The sequence below is a fragment of the Anabrus simplex genome, chromosome 4 (assembly GCF_040414725.1).
Source record: "Anabrus simplex isolate iqAnaSimp1 chromosome 4, ASM4041472v1, whole genome shotgun sequence".
Taxonomy (NCBI): domain Eukaryota; kingdom Metazoa; phylum Arthropoda; class Insecta; order Orthoptera; family Tettigoniidae; genus Anabrus; species Anabrus simplex.
Window position 1 is genome coordinate 181,667,295 of NC_090268.1, and position 10,792 is coordinate 181,678,086.

A 10,792-nucleotide genomic window follows, 5' to 3' on the forward strand; every position below is an offset into this window, starting at 1 on the left:
GACAAAACCATTGGTCTGGATTGGATAGGTCCGGCTAGTTACTAGACCATTGGCCGGGGGACGTACAGGTTAGAGTCACTTACTAGCCCTTAGGCCTTTAGTATCCTGCGTGACACCACCATTGATCTGGATAGGTTACGGTAAGATAGTGACAAAACCATTGGTCTGGATATGTTAGATAAAAATTTCAAGAAGCGAGAGTGAAATTGATGGTTCTCTCACTTTTAGCGAATGGCAGCCCTGTACTTGCACACGATGTGAGCTCATCATTACTCCAGCCCGGTTGACAAGACTTTCACACCCGCATAACGACTGTCGTTTGTTTACATGCTCGCGGCCTTCTCAGGAAGGGTGTTGCCAAGCGGTGCTCTGTAGCCTACTGTCAACCTCTGTACTTAGGAACTGAAGAGTGAGTGGTGCTTCGATAGCTGGTGGTAGTGATTATTGTTGCACGATTGGTGAGGAGTTGTTCTTGCCGTGCGGACATTAGGATAGGACCTGGACAAAACCAGTGATATAGGGACAGGCAAAGGGGATCTGGGGGGGTTCTTGTATGCAAGTTTTATTTTTTCATTTTCTTCGTCTCGAAAAGCCAAGGGGGATGTAATACGCGAAGGGGTCTAATACATGAGTAAATACGGTAGGCTAACTATTTTAGTAATTACCAATATGTGGTCCTTTCGTATCATCATGGTTTTAATGTATTGTCTGTTAATACTTTCAAATGCTTTTGTAAAGTCTGAATACTGTATAGCTTTCCTTTAGCATGTTTCAAGTCATCAGAGATGTAGTCTCTCGGAATGCTGCTATCTCCAGTAAATTGACAATTTTTTCCTTGTAGAAAGATCTAGTCCTTATTTGTCAATAGTAATGCTACTGGTAACAGTGGATTGTGTTTATTCGTTTGTTTCACTTTTACTTTTTTCTCCTCTTTTCAGGAAGTGCTGAACTGAAGATCATAGGAAATGATCATGCGTACTGTGTCCCTAGTCCACGCAAAATGAAAAGAATGTATGACAATGCAATGGAAGTAAATGCCAATTTAAAGAAAAAAATTAAATGTCTTCAACAGAACATTAATAGAAAGAGGAGTAAAATAATCAATTACCAGCAGCTAATTTCAGGACTTAATAAAAGACTGTGTGAATCTGGCTCTGAAATTTTAGACAAATGTTTTACAGGTGTACTGAAGGAACTTCTAGAACTTCAGATCAAGGGTTGTGGACAGAATTATACTGAGGAGATAAGAAGATTTGCTTTGACGCTACATTTTTTTTCCTCACGAGCCTATCAGTACCTCAGGAAACACGTTAAACTTCCTCATCCAAGGACTCTCCGTCGTTGGGCATCAGTTCTGGATGGTAATCCAGGCTTCACAGAGGAAAGTTTCAGGAAAATTACACAGGAGGTAGAGGGAAGTGCCGAGCCTATCCTTGCATCTCTAATGTTTGATGAAATGGCAATAAAGAAAGATCTTGTGTGGGACGGTAATAAAATTTGTGGTTATGTAAATTTAGGACAGGGTTTTATTGGAAGTGATGACTGTCCCTTGGCCAGGGAAGCTCTTGTTTTTATGGTTACGGCTTTAAATCGTAACTGGAAGATACCTGTTGGTTATTGCCTTGTAGATGGCACATCAGCTTCTATGAAAGCTAATTTAATAGAGCAGTATCTTAGGAAACTGCATGAAACAGGAGTCAGTATAGTAAGTGTAGTCTGTGATGGAACACCTACAAATAAATCTGTTATGCAGAAATTAGGTGTAACTTTTTCTGGTGATAACGTACAGTGCTGGTTCCCTCACCCTGGTGATAACGTACAGTGCTGGTTCCCTGACCCATCTTTTCAGCAGAGAAAAGTGTATTGTATTTTTGACGCTGCACATATGTTAAAGTTAATGCGGAACTTGCTGGCAGAAAGGGAAGTTCTTGTTGATGGCACTATTCAAGGTGGTGACGAAAATAAGATTAAATGGGAGTATTTTTGTAGTCTAGTTACTCTCCAGGAAAACGAGGGTTTACATGCTGCAAATAAACTGAGACGGCGACATATCTACTATGAAACCCAAAAAATGAAAGTTGCCCTTGCTGCTCAGACATTTAGCAGGTCAGTGGGTTGTGCTATGTCTTTCTGTAATGCATTAGGGTTTCAGGAATTTGCAGGATGTGAACCCACTGTTAAATTTGTTAAGATTATTGATTTAATATTTGATATTTTGAATTCCTGTCATCCATTGGGTAAAGGCACAAAATCTCCTATTTCCAGAAAGAACAGAGTAACTGTCTGCAATCAAATTAAGGACTGTATCAATTATCTACAACACCTGAAACTTTCAGATGGAACACTTGTTTGCAACTCAAATAGGAAAATGCCAATTCATGGGCTCATTGTTGATCTTGTGGCTGTTAAGGAGTTGGCTGAGGCATATGTTTGGAATGATGACCCTATTATGAAATATTTTCTGACGCGTAGGTTGAGCCAAGATCATTTGGAATTATTTTTTTCTTCTTTACGCTCTAGAGGTGGGAACAGGAATAATCCAAATGCTTTGCAGTTTAGGTCGGCGTACAGGAAATGTTTGATTGCACGTGTGCAGCCATCTGAAAGTGCAAATTGTGAACTTTCTGACTGTGATGTCCTTGTCCCTACCAGTGGTATCAGTTCTCTTCAGAATACAATCGACAACAGATTTATGTTAAATGCACTGGAACTGGATCACGACTATTTTAGTCGTAACTATGATTCTATTAGTATATATGTTGATAATGTAGTTGAGTACATTGCAGGGAGTGTAGTTCGTCAGGCATCTAAGAAGTTGAAATGTTTACAATGTTTGGAGGTTCTATTGGCTAATAGCAGTACATACGGAAGCAGATTGGCAGTAGAAAAGAATGTGAATGGTTCTCTTGTGAATCCATCTCAAAATTAGTAAAACTATGTAAAATTGCTGAAAAAGTTTTTAGAAATAATTATGAACTACTGGGAAAGCATGAAAGAAAAGTAATGTTAAAACTTCAGACTGAGGTGTTAAGTTTGTTGCCGAATTGTTTATTTTTTAAATTTGATCATTTGTTCACTGCCGTGGAACCAGGTGAGGAATCTCATTATGCCTCGCTCATTAAATTAATTTTACATCAGTATTTTACCTGTAGACTGCATCATGTTTGTAGAAGCAGATCTGAGAAGGAAGGAGGAAAGCAAGTGAGACAGATGTTTACTAAATTAATATTATTTAAAGGGCAGTAGCTTGGCCTGTACCATGTGAAATGAGAGAGATTTTCTTTTTCTGTAATATCTTCTAGGCTTTTCCAATCTTTGTCAAAATACAGGCAAAGTTTATTAATTCTTTATGAAATAAACTGTTACCAGTCACAAGTTCTACAGAGGGATCCAAAAAAATGTAGACACTTTGATAGTTAATATCTTTGGAACAAATGACATATCATTGCGATTCTTGCACAGTAGCGTAGTCCATTGTATTCTCAACAGAATGGCGCAACAATCTTGGCTTGCGTTTTCCAGCAGATGACAGTGCAGCAATGAATGAAGTAAGATTGTCGTTTGAACAACGCAAAGCCATATTGAAGTGGTACTGGAAGTATGAAAACATGGAGGTACAGCGGCAATGGCGTACTCGGCCACCAACATGTACAGCAATTTATCTTATTCGGGATAAATTTGAAGCCGACGGTACTGTTCAGGATGTGCATAAGAAAAGGTCTGGCTGACCGAAAACATCAACAAATCCAGCTTCCAGCGCCGCTGTGTTGCAACATTTTACCAGATCACGTAAAAAATCTGTGAAGCAGGGTGCACGTGAAGGCAGGGTAAGCCGATTAACCATGCGATGAATTCTGAAGGCTGTAAAGTGGAAAGTGTACGTTCCAAGATCGTTGCACGCTATGAACGAGGACGACCCGGATCGAACGATGGAGTACTGCGAGTGGTTTGAAGGCATGCTTCATGAAGATAAACGGTTTGCAGGGATGATTGTCTTGTCAGATGAGGCGCAATTCAAACTGAACGGTACTGTAAACCGCCACAACTGCGTGTACTGCGCTTCTGAAAATCCTCACGTTCACGTGGACAACATGTTAATCTACCTGGTGTTAATAAGAGCGAAATAAGGTTATTGCCATACACTGCTGACTTGATCGTTAACGGCAAGACCTCCTAAGACCACGTTAGTTAACCAGCCTGTTAAGATGTTCTGTGAAATGCGATTTCCATAACGCCACGTTAACATTTTAACCAGGTGTTAAATAACGCAACGTTAGATGATATTTAACAGCGGTTGGTGAAATCGGCCCGTAGTGATGTGTAGTACCTATTAAAATACAGTTTGTTGCCTGTGTCTTGGTATTACACGAGCAAGTCGAACAACAACATTGCCAATCGCTCCTAAATCAGGTTCACCAATCAAGCCGAAATTTTGGACCATTCTCTTGTCCACTGTTTATTTCTATCATATGAGCAAAGCCCATGTCTTCACACAGCACAAACAGTTTATATCCTCATTTGTGGGGTTTGCCCTTCATGTATACTTTCATATGATGTCTTTCTTTTGTTGCGCATATTTGTTCGTCAACTGCAAGCCTTTCACTCATAGGAACAGATAAAAACATCTTATTCATATGGTCAAGTACAGGCCTAATTTTACATAACTTGTTATGGTTATCATCACTAGATTTGGGTTGCTTTGAGTTGTCATTAAAGTGTAAAAAGCGGTGTAGCTTTTCAAATGACTTTAGGAACTTTGTGTCTTTTACAATGTGTACATCTACTAATTCATTCCAGTAATCCCTCACATTAGTAAGTGAAGGCACTGAACTGATAATGCAAATTGTCGGAAACTTCTGAATGGCATAATGTGTTGCATTTAGGGCTTTGTTGGAACCTACTAGGCAACTGTACAGGTTAGACTCGTCAGAAATCTTTGCTAGGATGTCGTCACTAAAAAGTATTTGAAGAACTGATATGGTTACAGTAAATCCATTACATCATCTGGGAACGCTGAATTTCCAATGAACTCCCGGTTTCTTTGTGAATACTCAGCATTTTATTTCTTCCACATAACTGGCCTACGTTCCTTTTTATTTACAGTCTTAGTTTTATGTATATTACTTGATACAGACCCTGAAGAGCTTGCATTTATACTTCCTGAAGACCGTGGTATTACTTGGTTGTTTTCATATACAACTGTCTGTGTGTTACTTGAACTAGCATTTATTCCATTTGCATTCAAATCAACAGTCCTGTGTGTTTCACAGATTTGTTTCATGTTCTCACCTTCCTCAGAATAATCTTCAGAATCTGGGAGAAGCTGATCAACATGAATACTTGGGTCCTTATCACTATCATCACTTTTACAATCCATCTTCACTGTCGGGTGGAAAAACTAAAGTGAATGAACATGTAATATCACCTTTTATAAGGTTTTATTAAATGTAAGACGACCAACTGGTGCATAAACCAATTCAGTGGCAACAGTAACATATCACTAGAAAGTGTCAGGGAAAATATACAAATAAGTTAACTTTAAAACTGGATTTAAAATGTCAAAGAGATAACACAAATAAGTTATATCATTCACCCCCACATAGTCCTTAAGGTCCGTCTCGGTAGATGGTCACGAGTGAGGCAGGCAGTTGGACCCCTTTCTTCTGACCTTGGTGATTCAGGAGATTTCGTCTCGCATGGAGCTGGAACTGAAGATCTGGGTGATGAGGCAGGGGTGTGGCAATGTTCTGGACTTCCTTGGTAATATTGTACATCTATTACTCCTCCGGCATCTTCTTCCCCCCTTTCCTCAGAAATACCTATTGGAAAAGGCAATGGTGCCAAGTCTCTAGTCGAAACAGTAGTTTCCCTTCCATCTTAGTGTTGTATATGAGCATACCCGGGATTTCCTTCAAGAAGACTAACGTCCACGAGTGGCTCGTACTTCGATTGTCTGACATGCTTCCTTAGGAGTATTGGACCTGGAGTCAGAAGCCATGAGGGGATTGAGTGTCCATAACTGGATTTTCTCTGGTGCTTAAACGTCCGCTCGTGGGAAGTTTCAGTGGTAGTGGTACATAGCAGTGATCTGACGGCATGGAGGGCATCATGTACAACTTCTTCCCACTGTTGGATATTCATTTCCCTAGATTTAAAAGTGAGTTCTATAGGTTTCCACACAACTCCAACATATGTTTTTGCTTGGCCATTGCCTCTTGGATTGTATGGAGTCCTGCTCGTCGCTACACCAATAGCCGTGAAGAATGTCTTCAATTCTTGGGACATGAATGCTGAGGCTCGATCGGAGTGAACATATGAAGGTAATCCAAATATGGAGAAAAGTTGCTTAAGTTTAGAAATAAAAGTAGACGAAGTGACATCTGGGCAAGGAAAGGCGAAGGGAAATCTGGAATATTCATCAGCTAATATGAGGAGATAACGGTTTCTAGATTTGGATAGTAGAGGTCCCTTATAGTCCATGTTGATGCGTTCAAAGGGACGGGTAGCTTTGACGAGATTACTTTCATGCCTGATGAATCTAGGTTTCAATTCAGCTTAGATTTTACAGGCCACGAACCTGCTACGCAGGCGTAGCAGGGGGAGAGGTGATACTCCCACGTGGCGCGTCCCAGATGGCGGATAGGGGGGTCCTGACCGGCTTGCCGGCGGACTTGAGGGAAATAAAATACCACCCGCGGACCAAACACACACCCCCTGTGGGTGGGGGAGGCAGACGAAGAATTCACCCACGGTATCCCCTGCCTGTCGTAAGAGGCGACTAAAAGGGGCGACCAAGGGATGATTGTCTTGGAACCATGAAACTACTTTTGATTCGTACCAACACGTGGGGAACACCATGGGTTGCCTGTACTTGCGAGTAGTACCACCATATTAGGTATAAAATAAGTTTGTGATTATTAGCAGCTGGAGGGGGTTCTCCTGTGGGTTTCCAGTATCCGTGCGTCGTACCCATGTGAGCAACACCGCGGGTCTGGGCGTTGCCTGTGAGTTGTAGCACTATATGAGCGACACCGTGGGTCTGCGTTGGCTGAGATTGGTACCCACTCTGTGAGGATCACCACGGGGTGTGTGGTTAGTACACCTAGGTGAGGAAACTTATCGGTTTGCGTTGGCTGTGAGTGGCGCCATTGTGTTTTAAACACCATAGGTCTGCGTTCCCTGTACGAAGTGCAAAACTTGTGAGTAGTACCTTCTTGTGTGGAACACCGTGAGTCTTCGCTACTTTTGATTAGTACCCCGACATGACAAATACCATGGTTCTACTTTACTCGCGACATGCACAATTCTGTGAGGCCTTAGACGTGGATTTTGCACCCCTTTAGACATCAAGCATCCTCGTGCTTTATAAGTGGTCCCTTGGTCAGTAATACTATTATTTTCGATCTTTTTTTAGTCTGATCCACTGTTTTTTTGTGTGTTTGTTTGTTTGGTTGGTTCTTTGTTTTTTGTTGGGTTCATGTCCATCAAATAATTCTTCATGACAATTTTTATTTTATTTTGGTCAGTGGATGAATTTGACATTTTTGTTCTTTCATTTCGTACCATTAGGGGCCGATGACCTCGATGTTAGGCCCCTTTAAACAACAAACAACATCATCATCATCATCATCAAATTTTACAGGCTGATATAACCACCTTTACATCTTCCAGTGAATAAGGCAAGTTCTTCGACTTAATAAAGTGATTAAGCCGCGTTATACCAGGGTGATATAAAGCTTCATGGAGGATCTTCAGTTTAGGTCCGCAACACTGCATAGCCAAACAAACTCTGGAGAAGGCATCTGCTGTTTTGTTATGTTGTACTGGTCTGTAAACTATTTCATAATCAAAACACGAGAGTTAAAAATCTCCAGCGCAGTATCTTCTCATTTTTCACCTTACCAAGGTGTCTAGTATCAAACACAAAGGCTACTGACTTCTGGTTAGTGATGAGTCGAAAATGTCTCCCTAGCACATAATGTCTCCATATTTTCACGGTTTCAATGATAGCCTGCGCTTCTTTCTCCACGGATGAATATCGTTGTTCAGATAGGTTGAGTGTGCGAGAGAAGAAAGCAATGGGGCTTCCAATTTTTGTTTGTGTTTCTTAAATTTTTGTATGAAGAATCAGTATCTACAGTGAACATAGCTTTATCATCTATAGCTAAAACCAGTGCATTTTTCACATAATCTTTCAGCACTTTAAATGCTTCAATAGCTTTGTCTTTTAATGGAAAACTACCACTTGAAAGGTTATGTATTTTCTGGGAAATTATTGGGATGAATTTGGCAAAATGAGCGAACATGCCCATTGCTCTCAGAAGAGAAGCAGTGTCAGTTGGTGATGGGAGCTCTTGTAAAGGTGTCAATCAATCGGGATCTGGGCGAGTTTCATGATGGGAGAAGATACATCCCAGTAGCTTTATTGTTTTGACCGAATAAACAAGTTTCTTCTCGTTGATCGTAAATTTATACTTTTCAACGACTATCAGGAACTTTTTTCAAATTGAAGTCGTTTCCTTCCTTGTTCTTGTCACCCACAATGATATCGTCTTGTTAAGCAATAACCCCAGTAAGTCTTTCATGTTTGATGATCATATCTATTGTTCTTTGGAAACAAGGTACTCCATTGGTGAGGCCAAATGGAATCCATTTGTACTGCCAAAGTTTACCACTTGCTTTGAATGCTGTGTAAGGGCGGTCCTCCTCACAGTTCGGGATCTGATAGGCGTTTTCAAATCAACTGAACTGAGCACTTCATAATTTGCTACCATGTTGACTATATCCTCGATACGTGGGAGTGGGAAAGCATCTAGCTCGGTATACTGATTTATTGTTCGTGAATAGTCAACTACCATACGGCGCTAGTGACTTTCTGATTGGGTGACAGGAGAAAAGCTTTCTTCTATAACATCCTCATTCAAAAGTCGCTGAACTTCGTGTTCAATGAGTTTGGTATCAGTTTGCTGTATGGCGTCGGGACTTCATGGCGATTGGCTTGCGACGTAAAACAACTAGCAAAAAAAAAACCAACGTGGAGGTATATTTCGGAAAAGTCGAACAGGTTCGACCTTCGCGACTGTTAATCCGCAGATACTCAAGAGGTTCTCTCTCTGACCCCCAAACTTAATCTCTACAGATGAACGACGGCAAATGATATCATGTCCTAAAATGATATCAGAGCAAAGGTCTGTCAAAATATTAAGTTCAACATCTTTGTGAATATGGTCTTCAATTTTTACAGAACATGCTCTTTTCACTAACGACCTAAGTGACGTTGAAGCCATAGTGACAGTGAGGCCACTCGCAGAAATAGGTATTTTGAGCTTCTAGACCAGCCTCTCAGAAATAAAACTTGGGCCGATGACCTTCGATGTTAGGCCCCATAAAACAACAAGCAAGATGAAATACCACGAACGTGCTACGAAGGCGTAGCAGGGGGAGAGGTGATACTCCCACGTGGCGCGTCCCAGGTGGCGGATAGGGGGTCCTAACCGGCTTGCCGGCGGACTTGAGGGAAATAAAATACCTCTCGCGGACCAAACACACAACCCCCTGCGGGTGGGGGACGCACATGTAGAATATACCCGCGGTACCCCCTGCCTTTCGTATGAGTCGACTAAAAGGGGCGACCTAGGCGCGGACATGGATTGCGGTTTGGTATAATGTGTTGGACCTCCTGTGGATGGGAGGGGTCGAGTATATTCACAGGTAATCCCTGCCTGTCGTAGAAGGCGAATTAAAGGGTCATGTGGCCATGGTCCGCTCTTTATTTTTTTTATTATTTTCCGAGGGTCAGATGTAGACCATTTCCAAATTTTGATGTGCGTGCTGCCCGGAGATGGGCCTCTTACGTGTGCGATTACGCCCAAAAGCCCGCAACTGTCCACCCAGGACCATTGCGTGGTGGGAGCGCCATGTACCTTGGCAGTGGTATCCGCCTGACAACACAGGTTCCCGCACAGCCGAATGCCAGGACATATTATTTTTAATTTTTTCTCTATATTTAGTGCTCTGTACACGCTATGGGGTACATGCTATTGCGGGTGACTGGAGGAAGGGAGTCTTAGTGCTCATTGCCTCAGTCATCCCGTATTAGGCATCGTTCAACATCGGACCTCTGACAGTGCCTGCTATGGCCAGGTGGGTATTGCCTTGGCTGCTTGGTTCGGTTACAGAGACCCCTGATCGGAGTGGGTGGCATTCGAGGAGGATGCTATCGGGCGTGGCTTCCAAACGAAGTCGGCTCTCTCAAGGTGGTCCCCCACCTAAGTCTTTAACTTTTGCTTCCCTGAGCGGTTCAACTCCCTGGGAACATGCGCAGCGTGAAGGAATGGGATCCAGCTTCCCTAGGTTTCTGGTCGCTACCAGAACTGATGGGCACGATTTTAAGCTGGTGAAATCGATCCTTTTTAGCAGGCACATCGAAGGCGTCTATGGCGAACTGGAGGAACTTAAGAAAATGCGCAACGGAGTTTGCTTCTAAAGACTCGTACAGCACTGCAAGCTGATCAGTTGCTTAAGTGCGAGCACTTTGGCGAAATCCTCGTCAAAGTGGAGGAGCATAAGTCCTTGAACCTGGTTCTCGGAGTCATCTTTCACCGCGACCTTATTTTGAACACTGACGACGAGTTGATGGAAGACATGAAGAACCGTGGCGTGACACACGTCCGGCGCATTACGCGCAAGGTCAACGGCGAAGACGTTGCCACTGGTGCCTTCATTGTCTCTTTCAAGTTGTCAGTGTTACCAGAGAAAGTGAAGGTAACAACTTATCGTTGCGATGTGAGGC